This window comes from Amblyomma maculatum, chromosome 1, assembly GCF_055883805.1.
Source record: "Amblyomma maculatum isolate TAMU_Amacu chromosome 1, ASM5588380v1, whole genome shotgun sequence".
Classification (NCBI taxonomy): Eukaryota; Metazoa; Arthropoda; class Arachnida; order Ixodida; family Ixodidae; genus Amblyomma; species Amblyomma maculatum.
In genome coordinates, this window is record NC_139344.1 from 3,233,151 (window position 1) to 3,249,155 (window position 16,005).

The 16,005-nt window shown below is 47.0% G+C and overlaps 2 long non-coding RNA genes across 2 annotated transcripts; both read left to right on the forward strand.

Annotated features, from left to right (window-relative positions):
- The first annotated feature begins 1,149 nt into the window (after window positions 1-1,149).
- Window positions 1,150-12,290, forward strand: LOC146201492 (uncharacterized). Its single transcript, XR_014701609.1, has 3 exons — window positions 1,150-1,279; window positions 11,783-11,929; window positions 12,076-12,290. It is a non-coding gene; the product is annotated as an uncharacterized LOC146201492 (long non-coding RNA).
- Window positions 12,291-12,374: 84 nt separating this feature from the next.
- Window positions 12,375-13,807, forward strand: LOC146201493 (uncharacterized). Its single transcript, XR_014701614.1, has 2 exons — window positions 12,375-12,499; window positions 13,614-13,807. It is a non-coding gene; the product is annotated as an uncharacterized LOC146201493 (long non-coding RNA).
- The last annotated feature ends 2,198 nt before the right edge of the window (window positions 13,808-16,005 follow it).

Here is a 16,005-nt window from a genome sequence, read left to right on the forward strand (position 1 = left end):
CTGCTACTTTTTTTTTTAAATTTGCCTGTTACTTGGCTTTGGTTTTTCGCGATGTTATGTAATTTGCGCTTAGTATGGAACAAAATGATACATGCTATTCAGTGTAAATGTTTTGTTACATTAATTAATGCTATTGTTTGTTTAACTTGTCGCTCACATTTTTAGTGAACCTTATAGCTGTTAGTAAAATTATTTACCGAGTTCTGATAAACAGCAAGCCACAAGGTGACCGCGATTTCATGTGTCGATCATGTCATTATACTGTTTGCTTATTACGAAGCGCAGCTGTAGGTGCTGTAAAATCAGTTATATTTTGGCGCACAAGCTCCCGTACACCCCATTTAGCCCGTATCACTCACTGAAATGCGTCCGCTATATGGCAGGGCACTTGAGTAGACGCAACTTCTCATTGTAAGGGAGGAGAAGGCTATCGTGTAAAATAAGAGAAGCGGACAGAAGAGAAAAAGCACACGGGGGCAGAAATTATGCGTAGGGCACTGGCAAGCCTTGGCCGCGGCGAACGCTCCGGCAGGCAAGCAAAGAGACAAATTCTAAAAACACTACTTCGCAGGAGAAGAGAAATGCGTACACGGAGGGAGACTCGGACGAAACAAAACCGACCTCACACTCGGACGTTTCGAAGGAAGGGCGGAAAAGAGGGGGGAAATGGGAAGGGCGGGGCAATTGCTGTGTCACCCCCGCAGCTCGAAAGTTGGTGGCGAGCGTTCCTGACTGGGCGAGAGAAGAGATGTATACACGCCGACTTTGAAGAGAGCATGCAGTTTTGTGGTATTTGTGTACTATTATTGAAGTAGCTCTTTTCGAACAAAGTTGTCTTACGATCAAATACATGAAGAAAAAAAAACGAAGGAAAATGATTATTGTCCAGGTTATTATTCGCATACTTTTTTTCTCAAAACAGTCTGGTAAAGCTAAGAGCCGCGAGAAAACGGGCCAGCGTCCTTGTCATTTGGTTTTGTTTCTTTGCGTGTGGCCCATTCATCCTCTTTTACGACCTGCCGGGGTGGGACGGGCGGCTCTTTTCATTCTTTTTTTCGGAAGTCGGAGGGGCGCATTTTCGCAGCGAGCGGTCCGATTCTACACCGGAAACTACCCCCCTCTCCTCCCCCGCTTCTTGCCAACAGTTCTTGGAAGACTCGGCAGCTTGTGCTCGTGGGTGCGTGCGTGCTTTCAAGTTCATTGCAGAAGTGTAGAGCGCGACCAAGAGACGATCTCGAGCGCGCGAGGACGCTGTACGTGCGAACGAAATGTTGGAAATGTAAGCGCGTTTTCCAAAGTTGCGCGTTATTAGTTAAAATTACAAGACAGTCAACTTTGTTACCTTCAATAACTAGGCGCTGGACAACCAGACCTCTTTTTCATTCGCATTTATATACTGTCAGGACAAGTGACTGTAGTAGTTTTCAACCGCTGTATCCTTTCAGTAACTCCGCCAAGCCATCCTGAAGCTCCTCCGGCGCGTTTGGACACAAAAAATCGAAGATGCTCCGCTTTTTCTGTTTTTTTTTTGTTCCTTTTTTCTTTTTGCTCAAAGAATGGGAGTGTGGTTTCATAGGAACGAAACAGTTGATTTTTATTTATTTTATTAGTATTTCGCTTTTGTTTAACAGATTGTTTTGAATTATGGCTTCTATATTTTCTTGCTTGTTACTGTCCACTCCTGGTCCGCGAGAGAAATATTTTCTCAACGCATCCTGCATATCAATATGAGTTTGAGACCCCTATGTTAGGCAGAGTGATTGAAAATTAAGAATATTTATTGAGAGCTACGCTACACGAGGTACGCGCAGTAAAAGAAGCTAATTGAAAAGAATTCTTTCCTGAAGCAGCTGCCGCAATTTCGGGTTTTTGTTGTGGCTTGCAGACTAATAATATGGAGAACTTTTAGTTTTAAGGCGTGAACATGTATCGGAAGTGATTAAAGCGATAGATAGATAGATGGATTTATTGATAGGAAAAGGCAGAGAGGTTGGCCCGAATAATTCAAATCTGGCCTGCTACTCTGCACTGGGGAAGGGGAAGGAGAGAAGAAAGAAGGTCATGATGGGTGACGATGTGGGAGAAGGCATATGAAATATATATACAGACACAGCAGCTTGCTTTACAAACGTGAATCAAGTCCACTGGCGCTCAAATAACGGCAAAGAGCGCGCACTGCCTGGATGCCCTTCCCCTTGTCCTGCCAAGCGCCCAGCAGCAGTTCCTCCGACAGAGGCCTCTTGTCTAAACGCTTCAAGGAAGCAGCTAGCACATTTCTTTCGTTCGCATACTCTGGGCACACCAATAATACATGGTCCACAGTCTCTGGGATGCCACAAGTTAAACATTCCGGTGAGTCCATCTGTCCAATTAAATGTAAGTACTTGCGCGTGAAAGCCACGTTTAAACGAAGTCGATGTATCAAGCATGCCTGATGACGCGGAATATCACGCGGAACAGTAAATTTAAATGTTCGATCAAGCTTTCTTAGACGCATGTGTCGGGCGTCTGGTTGAGCCCAGTAAGTCGCTGTAGCAATATTCATACAACTCTTTAGAAGACACGTCGTATCCGCTCTTGAAAAAGGCACAGCTGTCTGGAAGCCATTGATGAGAGCGCTTTTCGCTTCTTCATCGGCCTGCTCATTCCCATGGAGGCCGCAGTGGGCAGGAATCCATTGAAACATTATCATGTGGCCTTGCAGCTGGGCAGATGTGATGAGCTCCGTAATGTTTAGTGCCAGGGACTGATAGGCAGTGTGGCGTAAGAAGTTTTCCAAAATTTGTAATGCAGTCTTCGAGTCCGTGAATATACACCATTTTTGAGGTGGTTCCCCACATATATAGCGAATAGATTCCCGAATGGCTACAAGTTCGGCAGCGGTTGATGTAGAGTTATGTCCCAAAAGGAAATGCAGAGTCGTTTTCTGAGCTGGTATGACCACAGCTGCGGCGGATGCCTGTGCTGACATAGATCCATCGGTGTATACGTGAATATAACTGGGATATTCTGACCAGATGTGTGCCAGAGTAAGTTGTTTGAGTCCACTAATTGGTACCATAGATTTTTTTAGTATTCCGGGAACACGAAGGTGCACCAAAGGTTTATCCATCGTCCATGGTGGTTGGGTGGGACGATATGGGAGGGCATATCCTGTCGGTACTTGCGACTGATGGCAGCGGAGTGCAGTTGTAAAACTGCAGTCCGGCCTCTCATCCAGAATCTTGCTGAGTGGGTGAAAACGGTGTCTTGTAAGTGCTCGTAAATATACACGAAGTGGTTCGTGTGACAAGTATATGGACATTGGGCGAGCGTGTGCCTCTTCAATTGTGCCTTTGTTAGAGGTGCATCTGGGCAGTCCAAGACATATTTTCAGTGCCTGCGCTTGCACGCTCTCTAAAGTCCGCAAGCAGGAAATGCTCATACTAGAAAGTACTGGGAGACTGTACCGGATGTAGCCAACAAACAGAGCCTCGTAAAGCCGTATTAAGGAGCGCTCAGTTGGACCCCATTTGATGCCAGCTATGTAACGAAGTACATGGCAAAAATTAATTAGCCTCTTCTTCACCATAGCAATATGTTTCGACCAAGATAGTCGGTGGTCAATAATTACTCCCAGGAATCTGTGCCTGGAGACGTATGGTATTACGACTCCATGAAGGGTAATCGGGTAGCGGCTGACACATTTTCCCGTAAACGCTATCACTGCACACTTTTCTGCCGCTAAAAATAAACCTTGACGCCGTAAGTACATCGATGTTGATGACACAGCTCGTTGCAGTCTCGCACGTAGTTGTGGGCGCGTCGAACCAGAGGCCCAGATGCAGATGTCGTCAGCATATGCACTGATGTGGATGTTAGTTGGCAGTTCACTCACCAGGCCAATTAGCGCAACGTTAAATAAAGTTGGGCTGAGAACTCCTCCCTGTGGAACTCCACGACCGACCTGAAAGTGGGTAGTATCTCCTTCAGGCGTAGTCATGTAAACAGAGCGGCCGCTGAGATAGCTTACAATCCACAAGTACAGTCGGCCACCAACTCCCACGTCGTCAAGTCCATCAAGAATAGCTTCATGGAGGACGTTGTCGTAAGCTCCCTTTATATCTAAAAATGCAGCAGCTACTAGTCGACGGTGACGCTTTTCGTGTTCTACAGTCGCCACAAGGTCGATGACGCTGTCAATGGAAGAGCGTCCGCGGCGAAATCCAGTCATCATATTCGGATAAAGATCATTACTCTCTAGATACCACTCAAGTCTTGCCAGCACCATGCGCTCCATAACTTTTCCAACACAGCTTGCTAGGGCAACTGGCCGGTATGAGGTAAGTTCGAGAGGAGGCTTTCCAGGCTTCAAAAGAGCAACCAGGCGGCTAATTTTCCAGTGTTCAGGAACAGTACTAGAAGCCCATATATCATTGAAGTAATTAAGTAGTGCAGTTCTACCATCCTTGCCTAGGTTCGATAAGGTTGAATATGTAATCCCGTCAGGACCAGGTGCAGATGAATGCCGACAAGAAGCAAGAGCGGCGTCTAATTCAGCTATTGTAAAGGGCACGTCGTATTGATCATTCGGCGAAGGTGGTGCAAAAACCTCTGAAATTGGTAACTGTGCCTGGTTTGTGCCCACAACCATTTTACAAAAATCTTCAGCTACGTCAACTTCATTGCGGCGTTGGTAAAGGGCCAGGGCACGAAAAGGGTGCCTTTCTTGCGGAGGTGTGCGTAAGCTTCTCGCAACATGCCAGATACGCGACAGGGGCTTACGGGGATCCAGTGATGAGCAGAACTGTCTCCAACGTTGTCGTCCTAACCTCTCCAGGTGACGCAAAACTTGTCGTCTAGCTCGGCGAGAAAGTGCGAGATCTTGCGCGGATTTCGTTCTTCTGTACTTCCTTTCAGCCCGCCGACGGATCGCGCGAAGCCGCTCGAATTCCACGTCGATGCTGGACACTGACACCGGCACACTAACATAGCGAGTGTTCTCACTGAGAGAGGAAGTAATGAGTCCTTCTATTTGAGATGGTGACTGGAGGTCCACGCTGGAAGTCTCCACCGCTGCCCTAAAGGCGGGCCAGTCTGTGTATTGCACACGAGGTGAAGTGGCAGGTGCAAACCACTTGATGCATATGTACGTTGGTATGTGATCACTGCCATGTGTTTCCACATCACTACACCAAGAAACGGAGGGATGGAGGTTTCTGGAAACAAACGCCACATCCAAGCAGCTGCTGTAGGTTGTTCCGCGTAGAAACGTCGGTGAGCCGTCGTTTATATTGACGAGATCTTGCGTATGCATAAAGTCTGCCAGGTCTCTTCCTCTATTGCTCATTATTGCACTACCCCACTGAGGGTGGTGAGCATTAAAGTCCCCCACAATAATACGAGGAGCTGCACAACACTGGATTATTGAAAATAGATATGATTTGTCCAAGCCATTTCTCGGTGGAATATAAGCGCCAATTACAGAACATACTCGTCCTTTCAGGGTTAACGTCAAACAAATGTAGTGGTTCGTTTTGTGGGGCTGCAGAGCATGGCGGACGTGCGAAATGTCTTGGCGTACACATACCAGCACTTTGCTTGTTTCGTTAGCTTCTCTAGACCATAGCAGAACATATCCAGAAAGGCGGAAAGCAGCCGGCATGTTGGGCTCACAGATCACAATCACAGGAAAGCGGTACTTCTGTACCCGCTGTCGGAAGTCACTCAGCCGACCACGCAGGCCTCGAGCATTCCATTGCATCACAACACTGCGGCGCAAGTGCATCGTCACAGAGGTGGGGTTAGTTTGTTGCGCCATTGTGAATTATTGCAATGCCGCCAAGAGCGGCTCAAATGCGTCCAAAAACTGAACAGCAAACTTTGCTGTTTGTGTGTTGATGCTGGAGAGCAGCACCCGCATTGAACGAACCAGCTGTTTCAGCATTTCTTTTACCTGCTGGCTGTCGGGGTTGTCGGAATTTTCAGTACGTGTGGCAACCAAACTGGGATTATGCCTGGCGTTGGCCTTTGATGGTAGAGCTGGCCACTCAGCATCAGAGGCGGTAGGTAATACAACAGCCTCTGTCGGATCCTTGGCCTGTGACACTGTCTGCGACATTACAGCAAGAGTACTCTTAGCGGGATTAGACTCAATCTGTTGTGGCACCTGAGCTGACGTTAACTCTGAAGTTGACTTATCCAGGCTAGGCTTGCCTTCCGATTCCTTGTGTCGGCGTCGGGAACGGTGCTTGCGACGACGAATAGACGCGGCCGCTTCTTGATGAGTCGAGTTATCTCTCACCATCTTTTTTAGTATACGTTTTTCATCCCGAATTTTAGGGCAGTCCTTAGCCGTCGATTCATGGGCACCCGAGCAGTTCGCACACTTGACAGTCTCCGTCTCGCATGCTTCATGAGGATGCGTACCGCCGCATCGACGGCAGGAGACCTCGTTTCGACAAACGGCGCTCACATGTCCGATCTTGTGGCATTTGTGGCACTGAACAGGTCTTGGAACATACATCCGAACTGGGTGTCTCACATAGCCCACTTTAACGTGTGATGGGAGGGATTCAGTTTCAAAGACTAATTTAATGCACTTTGAGCGGCCGAATCGATGAACATCCACAATGCGCGCCGTAGATTTGATCAGCGTGCAGAGATCGCTTTCACTTATCTCGGGGTCAACGTCGCTGATTACACCTGCAGTAGTCTTTTTCCCATGTGCAAGAAAGGAACGGACCGGCATGTTGCCTAGCGCACCAATTCCTTTCAGCTTGTCCACTGTAGCCTGGGATTTGACATCCACGGTCAGGACATTCTTCCAGGGATTAATTCTGACTTCGTCAACTTCACCGGGAACCAGCTGGTCGAAAAACTGCGTCAGGTGCTGTCTGTTTATCACATTCAGATTCGCCGTTGCCGTTGTTGGTACGAAGGCCACGGAAAAGATCCCTTGCTTTTCAGCATTCTTCTTTGGTGTCTCACTCATTACTGATGTTCGGCGCAGCTTCCTTTTCAGGCGGCGCGACTGTACAGGCGTGTAGCCGTTGTCGGAATCCATCTCAGTCACGGTGGAGTCATCTGCCGAGTCTGGAAGCTCCACGTCCGCGACGTCAAGGTGACCCGTCGAGTACGCTGTAGCCTGTTCGATGGTGGCGGGTGGGCGCAAGGGTCGTGCGCCCGCCATCCCGAAGGATGTCGAGATCACAAATAGTTCACAGCGATATAAAATCCAGAAAAGTGGAAGAGCGCTAGCTTCAGACGTTCGGAAACCTCCACTTCTTCTTCCTTCATTGATTAAAGCGAATTATCTGTCGTACGTACTAAGCCGAGAGATCGCTTGTAGAATAGCCCTGCATATGGAAGGAATGCTGCATAGGTCCTGAAACTTAAGACTTCTGCTTGAAAAGTACCGGGATAAGAGAGTAGAAACGATCATGACGTCATAGGCGTGAACTTCAACCATTTACATAGCAGGGAACCAAAGAAATCTTATTGATAAACATGGAAATAGCAAAGCACACTGGGACAATAAATAATGTTTCAGTAAAACAGCAAACAGTACCGAACATATAAGGTAGCGGCAAGAAATATATAATGCAGTGAGTTTCTGGTCACACGTTGTATATCAATAATGCGCAGCTGCAACAGGACTCCCTCGGGAGCTCTGACCCCCTAACAAATTTCCAGGCAGTCGATTGCTCGATCCTTTGTGCTCACACATATACGCGTGAGCCGCAGGCTTGCGTCTTTCAAGACAAGCACCCAGTTCAAATCACTTCGATGTACAAGTGACCTTCCTGAGGTGGATGTGCCGCGTCAACAACCTCCGGATAAAGCTTTGCTCTCCAAGAACTAACAGCTGGCTATATCTAGGTGAGACGCACTAGCATGGGGAACAGTAGACAACGGGGTCACCGAAAGAATACGATTGACTGCGTTGCTATTCTGCCAAATGATCAATCCCACGGACTTCACTACACGTTGTTCGAAAGCTTCGCGCGTCCTTCCACTGTGCGACGAAAAAGCTCACGGCGCTAGGCAGTGGAATGTCCAAGCTGCGACGCAGTCCTTAAGGACACGTGTGTGAGACTCGACCTGACCAAAGTTGATACTGTGCGGATCAATATGCCAGCTGTAAAGCCTGTCTTAATTTGGTGGGGATCGAATACACCACACTCAGTGCGCTACCGAAAGTCTCTTAGAGAATGCGGGAGATAGGGTGCAATAGGCGTCTCCCACTTCGCATACCTTTGGCACATATGTATAGTGGCGCAGAATAGCAGAGCGCTTCGCAGAGATTAGATACTGCTATGGCTATCCATGCTCCGTCTACAAACATCTCTAACTATGCGAACACGTGCGCCTGCTTCCCCTGACCATGCACTACAAGCATCTGCCTTCTACTTCCAAGCCAGTATAAAAGTTAAGGCCGCCCAACTTAACCTATGTGATCCACTAACTCGGATACCCAATAACGCACAACAAAGGGCATAATGAAGACAAGGCGGAACCCAGATAGGCGCCACCACCTAGCTATAGTGAAAATATAATCAAAGTAGATTGACTTTGCAAGAGGAATCCACAAGAAAACACGTGCTAAGCCATGCAGGGTCGTATCATTGGGAGGCTGGATCAATAAACAATCAAGGAACACAGATGTGGGAAAGTTGGCACCTGTGTGCACTAGGCTTTATCAGAAGTTTCGCGCATACGTTAATTAGCTATAACTTTAGGATGAACAAGATGTCCGAGATTATTGAGTTAATAGTCTATCCCGACATCGGCACGAAGCCGTGTGTGACGCACGCACGCACGCACGCACGCACTTACGCACGTCTGCAGTCGCACAGAGTAAATTGTTCCACGACCTTACACAGTAGTACGATGGAATAGTTAATAATATTTGAAAGAAGGAAATAAAAATTAGGGGGACGCTCAAGTTTCCCCTTAACATTCGACGGGACACAACGCCTTCTCATTCTTCTCTCTATCTCTCTATTTCGGTGGACAACCGCAGTTAATTGTAAATTGGTTATAGGAAAGTAAAGGCGCAGCATCTGTCACAGATCCCGGTGGGAACCTGGACCGCATCTCCATATTTACTACCACATTCCGAATATTTCAGACAAAACCCGACGATACTCAAGCGAAAACCGGGTTAGCGAGGTGGCTTTTGGACCAAATGAGCTGTAACGCTTCGCATATATACATATATGCTGCACTCTCGATAGACGAAACTCGAGTATATTGCCGACATGAAGATAAATGGAACAGCTTGGGACAAATATTTGCCCGCCTCAGTTAAAACACGGGGATTACGAAAGCTTTATTCCTTATATATCAATATGCCGAGGCCGACTGTCTTTATCCAGAACACAAATGTGGTCCTGATAGTTTTCAAATAAAAATAAAAGGCACGCAAAGAGCCGATCGCCCGGACGATTCGCCTGTCGAACGTATACTTCCTGCGAACACAAGCATTGTGCAAGAAGTAACCTTTGGTTCTTTTGAGAAAATTCAAAGGGATTGCGTTTTGAGAATCCCGCGCAACATGACGAGGATCGATCGGCTCCTGCACCAGTGGCGGTCTACATTGTTAAATTCTTCAACGTCAGCCTCACACGCAGAAATATGGTATGAAATGCCAGAACATATATAAAGTTCGTCGAATCCCCTTTTCTCCAGCCGCGTATTCACTGCTGCTATATTATATCACTAAATAACATTGTGCATATCAAAGTAAAGTATCCTGCAATACAGCAGGTTTCCCCTCTACGTTCCATGAGGCAGTCGGCTTAGCAGGAGAAAAGTGGAAAATTCGTATCATTGAAACAGCTATTTTTATGCAACATTGAGTTATACCGCGTGCATGATATATATTGACACTATATCATTTGAGCCTGCTGATAAAATTATACATTGCGCAACAGAAGCTGAAATTAACTTTTATTTATACATATTTTGAAATAAAGCTTTAACCGCGCGCGGGTATGGTACACTCTGTAGTTGATCGCGAGTTGTCATGAACTTATGCTTGAATTTGTGAACTGGTAGGCGCTGATTGTCTGTTTGAAGCATACTTAGTATTAAGTACCTAAGATTTGCGCGGTAACTGCTATGAACCTACGAATGTAATTGTCCATTTTTTTTTATGGTTAAATGGTAACCTCTGAATTTAAACAACCTCATCATAAAGTTAACCTATAACGTAACCCTAAGCAAACCCACGGTAAACCGAAGAGATCACGTGCCTTTAAGGTTTATACGTTAACCGTCAATTACTTTTGCCAGTGCCCTCGAAACCTATCAATCCTAAACGCCCTTAAATTCGTTTCGCACATCCGTGAATTTACATTTCGTACGGGGTGAAGAAAAGAGGCGGTAAGCTTTTATGAGCTTTCATCTGGATCCGGTGCACTTTGCCCTGCGACCTTCTACTGATTTTTATGCATCCCTAAAACAAATGGACAAAATATATTTTTGTCAGAAACTTGCAGCAGTTACTATGTGGTTCAATCGGTATTTACCAGCTTGAGCTCGAGGTCACGGGCTTTAGTCGAGCTGCTGAAGCCGCATTATGATGGAAACCAAACGCGAAAACGGAAATGTGGTTTGCGATTAATATGACAGCCCGAGGGACTCTAAATAACCCACGTACTGCTTTGGGAAGTATAAATCCGCATGGACTATGTCATCTCTGCAAAATCACTCATAATATACAGTGTTCTGCAACTTAACCGTCTTGGAAAAGTTTCCAAGACGGTTCCGATAAAGTTGCTGAACACTATATACGTAGCCAGGTCTTGCTATTTTGGCTATATGAAGCTGCAGGTGTTCTACTGCCCCACACTTCGTTTATGTGGAAGATATTCGGTTAAAAGAACATTACATACATTCACTCCAAGCCATATTTTTTTCATGCAAAGAACTACAGCCGCTGGTATCAAGACGGGGGCTCTACAGAAGCCGTAGAAAAAGGAAAAGAAAAGAAAAGAAACTACCTCGACGCTTCTTGAACGACGAGGGAGGGGGGGGGGGGAGGGGGCGTGAAAAAGAAAGAAAACTGCTTCTCGCTGCGCTGGACCCGCTGCCCCCCATCGGTCCATCTCTTCTCCCTGCGGCAAAGCGGAAAGAACCACGGGGAGGCGAAAGGCATCGAGGCACCCTACCGCGGGAGGCGACAGGAATGCCGAAGCAGAGAGAAATAGCGGGGGAAAAAAAAAAAGAAAAAAGAATTGCATGCACCGCACACAGGGAGATTCTCCTTGCTTTTGCAGCTTCTCTTCCCCCCCCTCCTCCCTTCTTGAGGTCACGTGGCCAAAAGGCGGGAAAACACATCCCGCGCGAGCTAAGATGCGCGGCGCCACTCAGTCGACGGCCAGCCTCCGTGAGTCCGTGTGGGCGCGCCCGATGCCTACTGCCTAATTTTATCGTCCGCTTTTATTTCGCGCAAATTCAATCTGTCTCAACCTCCTGCAGAAGTCAGCGTTTGAAAAGAACAGCCCACATATGCAGCTGATGATTGCAGCCACTCTGTACAGATTCTTCGTGCCGAAGTTCACCAAAACATGCGTAAGTACATGATCTTTCGGTCTTGATCAGAGGAGCTTTTTGCTAGATTCGATATTATACTGAACATAATAATGTATTGTTTTGGAGCATATGTTCGTCTTGTTATATACTCCTTGCATCTTTCTTCATATATATATATATATATATATATATATATATATATATATATATATATATATATATATATATATATATATAATTGGTGTGGGCGCTGATCGCGCAGGAAGACTTGCTGAGCCGTTTGGAAACAAGGCTGCGGCTGGCTGCGGTGGCAGAATTGGCTCATTTTGCTGCAGTCTGGGTCCTTGGGTATCTCCTGTCCCAAAATGCTCGCCTTTTAATATGGAGGGACGCTCACTATACCGATCAGGTAAGTCCAGTTAGCACATATTTTGTTCGATACGACAACATACTGCAACTTTTTCTGGAGCGCGTATATATATGCGCATCTTATTACTACGTACATTTTTTTTTTTTTTATAATCGATGTGTGCGCATTTTGCTCTGATTGCGCAGGAAGACGTGCTGAGCCGACTTGGAAACGATGCTGCGGCGGTGGAATTAGCTCTTTTCGCTGCAGTCCGAGGTCCGATCTCCTCTGCCCCAAAACGCCCGTCTTTCACTTCTTCACATCGAAGTGCATGCACTGACATGTATACCGACCAGGTAAGTCAAATTATCGCTGATTTTCTTCTATACGATAATGTACTGCAACTAATTATGTATTGTTTTGAGACTTATGCGCATCTTGTTACTGTAAATGCATATTTTGTAATTGGTGTGCGCGCCTTGCGCTGATCGTGCAGGGAGGCGAAATCAGCTGATCTGGAAACTGGCTTCGACAGTGGAAGCTCGTTTCGCCGAAGCCCGAAGTCCTTGGTCTCCTCTACACTAAAACGCTGGTCTTTCGCTTCTTCATGGCGGTGCACTTGCCGGACAGGTATTAGCGCTGATTTTGTTAGGAAAATTCGATTATTCGACTCACACCGATGGGACGCATGCAACCCAGTTAAATGTCAAATACTATCACTGATATAAATATTGCAGCACCCCTCGCCATAGGAGCGATCAGAAGCTGTACTAGCATCATCGCTACTGCCAAGCAAGCTCGTGCCAGGACTGAGTACAAGATTTATGCCGTGTTTATTATTATTATTATTTTGCTGCTGTAATGATGTATATACGTGAAAATTGATGATTGAGTGATGCGGTATGCTGGCAAGGTAAGTGAGCCAGTGCGTTCATTTGTGGATTTTGGAATTATATATGTGATGCACACAGATCTGAGCCGTTTCACATTGATTTTGCTCTGTGCGCTTGCTTTCTGGGCAAGCAGTTGTATTTTCATCGTGCGGATTATTTCCTGGTGCTTACATGCTCATGAGGTGTTCAGCTAACTTGTTTCAAGCTTTAAAAATTTAGAACGGGTTCTATAAGCTTCTAAGAGTTGGGCTGTCTAAATAGCCGTCTTGGCTGATGAGACAATTTTTAAAATAATGCTCGGTTGTTAAATAACGAAAATAAATCAGATGACTTATCGTTAAATATCCGGTCGCTTTTGCTGTAAAAGTTCCATCTAGTTTGAGAAAATTAAGCTGTATTCTACGGAATAAACTTATTGTAGGTATCATGTAAATATCGCGGAAACTGTTTGTTCTGCCGCGTTGGAATCCCTCATACGCGCTCTATGACAAGCACGGACACTTGGTTTTGCTAGAATTATTAAATTGCAGCATTAGCATGCAAGAAAGCGCTTCGGGAGGATAAGGTTTGAGTGCGCTACGGTTGCAAATTGCAACATCATGATTCAGCAAAACAAAGTGATCGCGCCTTTCTCGCGGATTCACGGATCCTGATTACCTATTGCGGCTCTGCGCTAATGCGTTTTCAGTAGGGTCGCATCAAGTCAAGCGCATAAAATATATTGACGTGATAGTGCAGTTGGTGGCAGTGAGCAGACATTATTTTTTCTACCTTTTCACCCTATATTTGCCTGCAATGTAAAAGTCTAGGCGAAAAGGAAATATTTAATTAAAACACTTTTCTTCATACAGCTGACCAAGATGGAACCTGCCGCAGATCCGACCAGTCGCAGACATCAAGTGATCGACAGGCTGCCAAAAGAAGGAGACCAAGCCTCAAGCCCATCTTCCATATGTGGCACACGCGCAGTAATATATCCACGCTTATTAAAAAGCAAATCGCGAGCTTTTTCTGAACGCTGTTGACAAATAAATTTTTCACCAAATACTGCAGCTTTTGTTTCTTCATGGCATCAGAAAAGCTACTGCTTTTCTTGATGCATTTGTATGTGCTACCCCGTTATATATGCATGGGCCACGATATATTAAATGCATGACATGATACCTGCACGAGGGGCGATGCCGGCCACTAACCGGCGTCGGAAAGCAACCGGCCGACGTACGGTCTTTCGTCAGCAAAGTGCTAGGGCAGACGAGCGGCCGACCATTCAGTAACGCTGGCAGACGGCAGGCCCACGTGCGGCAGGTGGTCGATCACGTCGGGCCAAAAGGTCGGGCCGTCGTCGATTGCCGAAAATCGGCCGACGTTAGGTCAGTGCCAATCCCCGACGCCGGCCCTCATTCGGGTGCCGAAGGTCGGCCGGCCACTTTTTGGTCGGCGAGAAAGGTCGGCCCTACCTTTTGCCACACACTTTTTTTTTGCTTGGGGCGCCGGTTATTTCACGTAGGCCCCGGCACGTCGACGAATACGTGACCACCTTCCCACGGCTAGACCTGGTTCTTGGCGCTGCGGAAGCGAAGGTATCATATTGTTTGCGTCGGCATCGGCGGCGTTGTCCCTGAAACCAACTGCGCAGCTGGGGTTGACTCACTATCGGCGTCAGCAGCATCAGTCAGTCGCTGCTATCTCTTCCCTCCTCCCTTTATCGCGTTGTCCGCTTGCTGCGCGCGCTTCTGCCCCCATCGTTTGCCGCTGGGTGTACACGCCGCCCCCTCCCCCCTCTTCCTGCGAGTCTCCGGTTGTCAAAGCGCCGGCTCGAACTTAATTCCTTTTTTCGCTCCTCCTCCAATGCAACCCCTGTGCGGTGGCAATCAGAGAGCCAGATCGGTGGCGGCGGATCTGTATATGTGCACGGCCCGAGTCGAAATTGACGCTGCCGTTCGCCACTGCGAAATTATCTGCCAGTTCTTTCTGCTGCTGCTGCTGCTGCCGCCGCCGCCGCCGCCGCCGCCGCCGCCGCCGCTGCTGCTGCTGCTGCTGCTGCTGCTGCTAAACGAGCTGTCAGAGCAGAGGCACAGCGCCGTCGCCGCCAGAATCCAGAGCAGTAAGCGAGGCTGAAGCAGTAGCTCATCGCCGCCGCCGAGAAGGGAGTCTTTGTTAAAGGAATACGTGTGAAAAATAATAAAAAAAAAATCTGTGATAGCGCATACATGTGTTGCTCGATTTCTTTGCCTCAATCTATCGAAAAGGTGAAACAGATTATTTGCTGCGCTCAAATTTCGCATTAGGAAGTAACGTAATCGTCGGTAATTTTTTTCTCTCTTTTAGGAGAGAGGTTCAACGATTCGGTCCAACGTCAGCGAGACAGCAAAAGCGAAGGAAAAGAAAAGCCTCAAAGGCGGGGCCATGACGTACGCGAGTGACATTCTCCACAAGACGCCCCACCTCCCGCCAAACGCGGAGGAGGAAGAAGAAAATGGGTAACAATCATGGACAAAAGCCATAATCAGAAAGACAACTCCACGATCATCATCATCATCAGCCTGATTATACCCACTGCAGGGCGAAGGCCTCTCCCATATTTCTCCACTTAACCCGGTTCTGTGCTAGCTGCATCCACTTGACCCCTGCGAACTTCTTAATCTCATCCGCCCACCTAACTTTCTGCCGCCCCCTGCTACGCTTTCCTTCCCTTGGAATCCAGTTTGTTACCCTCAGCGACCATCGGTTATCCTCTCTTCGCACTACATGTCCTGCCCATGTCCATTTCTTCTTCTTAATTTCCCCTAGAATGTCGGTAACTTGAGTTATTTCTCTGACCCACTCTGCACGCTTTCTATCTCTTAATGTTACCCCTACCATTTTTCGTTCCATAGCCCTCTGCGTTGTCCTCAACTTAAGTAGAACTCTCTTGGTTAGCCTCCACGTTTCAGCCCCATAGGTGAGTACAGGCAAGATGCAACTGTTGTATACTTTCCTCTTAACTCCACGATATGGCAGTAGAACTGCCGAGGGTACCAGAGAAAGCGAGCGCTATTGCAACAATACATAGAACAAACTGCCGACAAACCCATAGCTATCATGATACAGGAGACTGGGAAAAACCCAACCAATTTGTTTAGGTATCAAAGCCACAGCAGCGATAGGGGCGAAAAATCCAAAGTCACGAATTTTATCCGGAGAAACATAGCTGCTACTAATCACGAGATCACATCTCGGGATATAGAAGCAGTTTTAACCGAA